Below are 6751 nucleotides of genomic sequence, written 5' to 3' on the forward strand. Positions count from 1 at the left end.
TAAAAAGACTGCGTTTGCAATAAGAGTTAGGGGATTGCGTGAAAACGAACAGGAGAATTTGAAGCAGACCTTTTTTGAGGCTTTCAGTCGTGTGGTGGGAGGTCCGGGACTCAACTTTGATTGGCAGATCCAAAAAATTTACCGCCATAATTCGTGGACAGCAAAACAGAGACAGCTTCCGAGAGATGTGGTTATATATTTTGCTACAAAAGAATCCAGAAACGCGATACTACAAGAGTTCTACAACAACAGGCTGCGAATTGATGGACAGGATTTGATCGTTTTTAAAGAGGTGCCACCCCAGATGTTAAAAGCCAGGAGAGACTATGCTTTTTTAACTAAAGAACTTAGAGATAATCAGATACAGTACAGATGGGAGGCGCCATTTGGTATTACAGTCACACTTGACGATCAGAAACATCGCCTCAACTCAGCTTGTGAAGCCCGAGACTTTTATCATAAGATTTTAAAGGCGGGACTTCCTGAATTACCCGGACTTGGACAAATACAAGGAGAAGTACAAGAGAAACAACCAATCACACAACTACAAGGCGGGAGCTATCGTTTTTCCCCCTCGGAAGGGCAGCAGAGCGGAGAACAAGGATTTAGTTATGCTTCCAAAACATTTGCTTAATCCTAACTTGAATAATACTCTGTGACTATGTCTTGTAGAAAATGGCATAGTGGTATACCGATCAAGAGACATTAAGGCTGTAAGAAACGATGCTGATTGCTTCAGAAATTATATTGTATGGGACTTAAAAAAAAAAAAGACTTGATGGACAACTTGGAACTTTTACATAAACTGCTTATGTTTTATTCTCTAGGGTGAGGAAGGCGGAGATTGTGATGCTTCCGGATTGTGGTTTAGGTTGAATCGAGTTGGGAAGGGTGGCGCAGATGGGAGGGTAGTGAAGATTTAATTAGAGCTTATTTTGAGCCAGAAAGTAAGTTGACTTTTATAGTAATTTTTATTTGCACATAATGTTTGGAAGAATATACTCAGGGAGCTTGAAGGAAGGCGGAGCAAATAGGGGAGGGGTACGGATGATAATAAAATATATATATGGACACGGGTAGAGGCAGGATGAGAGGAGTCGGAACAGAAACCGAGAGAAATATTTGAGGTGTTTAAGTTGCTTTATAGTGAAAGAGGTAAAAGGGATATATTAAAGGTTTGGAAATGGATACATATTTAGATAAAGAGATAAGGTCCCTAGCTAGAGTAGAATTTTATTTGTTAACCCACTTGGTTTCAACATAGTTTGAAATCCTGCAAGTAATAAATTAATTGAGATTAGGAATGATGCACATTGCTTAAGTGTTAATAATGATGGAAAGCTGAGCTTAAGGTAGAGAGTTTATTGATTTCTCTTTTTTTGGGGGGGTCTTTTTCCCCTTTCTTTTTTTATTTTTTTATTTTTTATTTTTTATTTATTTTTTATTTTTTTTAGCTTTTAATCTATTTGGTTTCAATATACTCCAGACTTTGCTTGATAAGGAACGATGTCGGGAATGGGATCTGGGAAGTCGGAAGGGGGTCTGGGAAGGGGGTTCATGGGGGGGAGGGTGGAAATATAGATTCAACTTTTAAAACAATGAATGCACTTGGATACTGTTGCTTTTTTTTCTTTCTTTTTTTTCCTTTCCTTTAATTTTTTTTTCTTATAATTTTAGTGTAAATTACAAAACGAATAGACCAATGAATAGTAAAACTACACCGAAGTGAGGAGTAGAGGGAAAGAAGAGGGAGGAATTAAGAGGGAGTGAGAAGGGAATGTAAGGAGGGTGAGATGGTGGGAAGGGGAGAAAGGAATGGTTGAGGGGGAGGGGAAGTAGAAGAGGGGATTGTTGGAGGGGAGAAATGAAAGTTGGAGGGGTAGAAGAAAGGGTGTATGAAGGATAGAAGTGTTATGAGTTGTGTTTATTACTTTTTTTAACTGCACAGTATTTAAGTGATTGTATAAAGGAAAATGAAAATGAAATAAAAAGATGTTAATGAAAAAAAAATCGAAGATGTAGTATCACATATGCCATTAAAAATAAATATATTAAAAGATATGCCGATATTTTAGCCATCTCGGCTAAGTTTGTAACTTTCAATGTCCATTCTTGAGTTGTAGGCAGGTCTTCCTTCTTCCAGTATTGCGCCACCAACAGTCTTGCTGCCGTTATTAGGTGCAGAATCAAGTTAGTCTCTACCACTGTAAAGTCAGTACATATACCTAGTAAGAATAACTGAGGAGTAAACTTTATCCTTCTTTTAAAGATATTTTGCATAATCCACCATGTTTTTTGTTATCTGCATCACAACGGAGCTGATAGAAAACTCCACTAAAAGAATGATGTTGTGGAATCACAGGGAAATTAAGCTAAAACTTTGAACAGCACAAAACCCTGTGTGTGTGTGTGTGTGTGTGTGTGTGTGCGCGCCTTGAGTTTGAAAGTTGCTCTGTCGTTACAGCTGAGTATATTTATTTAAGCTGCTTGCTATATTGTTATGACCTTGTTATTTCTGATGATGAAAATCTATTACCAGTACCTCATAAACTTTAAGCAAGCAATGATTGCTGTGGAAAGGACTTAATCTTTTTCTCTTATTTTTGTTCTTCATTAAATTTTAGCAAGTGTTTAGTAACCTCAGATACACTCTCGTTGGTAATCCCTGTTAACATTTCTTGGTTGAGTGTGTTCTTTGAATCCAGCCAAAAATTTTGAAAAGTTTAAGGTCAGGAATTAAATTGAACTATATATCCCTACAATATATCACATACTCACTCCTGTTTCGGGTATCTTAATGACAATAAATTTTTAAGTTTTAAAGGTTATGACTGAGATTTGGTTTTGCAGTAGGCAGACGCAGCTGTTATATTACATGCTATTTTTGTTTGAGAATGGTTTATGTTTACATTTCTTTGAAGAACAAATCCAGATTTATTATAATCTCTTATCGTGATTTCTGTTGGTTACATCTACTAACAGATGGGCAAAGTTTATTTCATTTTATTTCCTCTAATAAAAGCTTTTAGAGCCTTGATCTGTAATCTGAACATTACTGTTTATTTTGATAAAATAGGCAATATTTTAAAAAACACAGTATATATGTAACATAGAAACCACTCCCCAAAGCTGCCTCTTGAAACTTCTTCAGAAATACACTGACCCAAAGTGCCATTTCCAACTCCTTCAAATGTTTACATACCCTTCCTTCCTTCCTTCCTTCCTTCCTCCCTCCCTCCCTCCCTCCCTCCCTCCCTCCCCTCCCTCTTAAATATGACTTTGGATGATCTCAATAATTAAAATACATAATATATATTATAAATATAAGATAAATATGTAATATAAAATTGGAAACACACAAAAATTCAAATTCAAATAAAAGTTTTAACCCCCCCCCCCCCATAAAAATACAGTATCTGGGATTAGACTGTTTCATTGGAGTACTAAAATAGGATGTAAATTCTTTCATCCAATAGTTGCTCGACAGGAAGGGGGGAAATTTAGATGAAATGTTATTCAGTGTTTGTGAGCCTGTTCCCACAACATACTTAACCACTTCAAATATCTTTAGTAGTTTTAAAAAATATTTTCCCAAGATATTCACTGCCTTAAAAATAACTTTTTTGAGGAATAGAGTCCCTGCTTACATATTTGTGCAAATGAGTCATATTCTCTGAAACTTTACATCAGGAAAATCACTAGTCCCTTTCCATAGGCGAAGCAGGTGGCAGTAGGCGGTGCTTGCAGACTGCAGCCAATCAGTGTTTGGGAGATGTTTCTAAGTTGCTCCTTTTTGGCAACGATTTCAAAGAAGTTGGTTTTTTCCAACTATTTTTTTCTCTCTCGATCTTTTTTCTGAGAGGGTTAGATATTCAAATACCCAGTTACCCCAATTCACTGTTGCTTAGCTTGCTCTGACACCATAACTGACTGGGTAGAATTAGTTTAACCCTGGGTCTGTTTAGGGCTAAATTTAATCTCCTAGGACCTAGGACTTTGTGGGATCAGGTGAGCTCTGTATGTCCTCCTGTAACAGTGGTGACGAACCTATGACACAGGTGTCACAGGTGATACACCATATGATTTTTGGGGACACGCCAGGCCTCCAGACATTCTTGCACGGCCTCTGGAGCTTCCAAAAAACTCCTCCAAACACAATGTGTTTTCCTGCTCTTTTCGGGAAGGGAAGGCCATGAAGGAGCATTCTCCAATTTCCAGACTTTGTGTGACCCGGAGCTGCTTCGGATAGGTGTTTTGAAAAACATTTACAATTATATATCTATTTGTTTGTTTGTTCATAAATTTAAATAATTTAATTTAATGTATTACTCATTCTTATGAATTGGTTTTTTTTTCCTGGTCCGAGTGTGAGGAGACAAGTTAGCAGAATCAAGTTAGGCATTTTCTTGAATTTCTGATCTGCGGAGTCCAAAAGATGGTTCGCCATCACAGTCCTGCAACAAAGAAACTAGTCTACTAGTTCCTACTAGGTCAGATGAAGTGTGTTGTGGGAAAAGGCTGAGATGTTCTCTACTGTCTCTTGAAATATTAGTGCCTGGCAAAAACACTTTTATAAAAGCAAATGCATCTAAGCGATTGCTGTTAGGAAGTCATTTTTACCTAGCACTTTCAAGACACTACTTTGAATGTGCTTTGAGGGACAGTGTAACATTGCTGCATAAGTTGGTTAGCGCTTCCTAATACTACGAATTGCGGCGCAGGAGGTTCAAAAGACATTAGGAATCAAAGTTTACCTACACTTCATGGAAACTGGATACTTCCCCCTTGACATGTCCTGCCCACTTAGCCACCCTTGTAAAAGCTCTTGTGAAGGGCGGCCAAAAGGTTGAGCAATACAATACAAGAGAGACAAAGTCCCTACACAATAAATATCACTGAACCGGTGTCAGTGTTTTCAGTCAAGTGCACCCCTGATTACAACAAGAATGTTCTGAATAATGATTTAGTTTGAGTTTAATGGTTTATGTTTTGATTCAACACAAATCCGTTCCCTCAGCAAAAGTTGCACAGGCAGTAGATGAGTGGATGCATTTATTTGGGGGAGTTTTTGGCACCTCAAGAGATATAAATGGGTCCTAGAGGAACACACACTCCAATCTTAGAGACTGCTGGCCGGAACATCCCTCTGCTTCAAGCAGCAGATAAATAATGGGTTGGAGGTGATTGGAGGTGAAGGTAGGCGCTTCGGGAAACTTTCCAATGTAAAGTACATGGAAATGAGACTTCTGTGAGGCCAAAGGCCTCTTCCAAATGGGGCAGAGAGGGATTTAGTTAACATAACACTTGTGCTAAATGAAGCGGTTGACAGAGCTTTCAGCGGGCAAGTCTGTGGCTTTAATTTACCATGAGAAAAGGACAGCCTCCAGTTTATTCCTTCAGGAGAGGAACTCACAAACACATGAATGTGTGGCCTGTTTTTCCAAGCCACTGAAATTTTAAGTGTTGACATTCTTGGACCGTGTTAAATTTTTTAAAAAAGATTGTTTAAGTCCTTTAAAAAAATTGGTTAACGTCTTTAAACTCCCTCAGAGGTGATAATCCCCCCCTCCAATTTTATTTTATTACTTATTGTATATTGTTACTGATGCCTTATTTCTGTTCAGGATACATGATTGTATATAATAATATTCACAAGTACTAGAAATGATTACATTAATTTGCTGGCCTTTTGAGATTCTTTAGTACTTTTAAAATGGTGTGGTGAGGAGATTTTTTTGGGGGGGGGGGCGGTTTGAGAGGAGAACAGATTTTATTATTATCCACTGTGGAGAGAAATCCTGGGATTTGGTCCAGCAGATTTGAGGACAACTGATTGGAGAAAGCTGTCTAACCTAGGTTTGCCAGGTTTTAGACTTTTACATATCACAGAAACGTTCTGAAATTTATAGTTCACTATTTCTTGATAAGTTGAAGGGGAAAAAATCAGAAATAATAAGACAACCTGGAGGAGACACTGAATAAAAACATGATGCAAAAATTGGATATTTTTGTACATAAGGCAAGGTTGTGCAACCCAGCCAGCAGTTTATAAATCATCATTTAATGTCTGGACATTTTTCAGGGGCTCAGCAAAGGGTATTTTTGCTATGTATCTAGGTCACATACTGTGGTCTATTCTTCCTTTGGTAAACTAGAGGAGAGAAGGAGTATGGAATAGGACTTGAAAACCAGACCTGTTTTCTTGTCTTTCTGCAAGAGGGCTACTTCTTAGCATTCCTGTCAGGTAGACCTATTTGTCCCAGGATAACATAATAATAAAAGTTCAGCCAAAATATGTACTGTGATGGTATGTGAAATTGATCTTGGGAAATAGGGGGAAGAGCTGAGAATCATCGTATAAAAGATATATTAGCCACCAAAAGATTGGGGAGCATGGGAAGAGTTTCAGAAGAGACCCTCTCCTAGTTTTCTGGAAATAAAAGTAAAAGAGGGGAGAAATATTTTCAATTTTACAAGATTCTGTTGATGAAACCTGTGATAAGAGTTAGTACTCATAATTGTACTTCTTGCCTAGATTACCTTGAAGAGCTAACAAGATATTAGGCCTCTTCAAGTCCTACTCAATCTCCCCCCCCCTCTCTCTGTGTAATCCTTAAGCTTTTTAAAGAGAGATGTTCTGCACTTCTACAAAACTTGTACTTTCCTGCAACATTAGGCCTTCTTTTTTCTCAAGATATGAGAGATACAATGCCTAGCTGAAGCTACTCTATAGGCAGACAAATCAGAATAG

This window comes from Thamnophis elegans, chromosome 3 (genome assembly GCF_009769535.1).
Source record: "Thamnophis elegans isolate rThaEle1 chromosome 3, rThaEle1.pri, whole genome shotgun sequence".
In the NCBI taxonomy this organism is placed as follows: domain Eukaryota; kingdom Metazoa; phylum Chordata; class Lepidosauria; order Squamata; family Colubridae; genus Thamnophis; species Thamnophis elegans.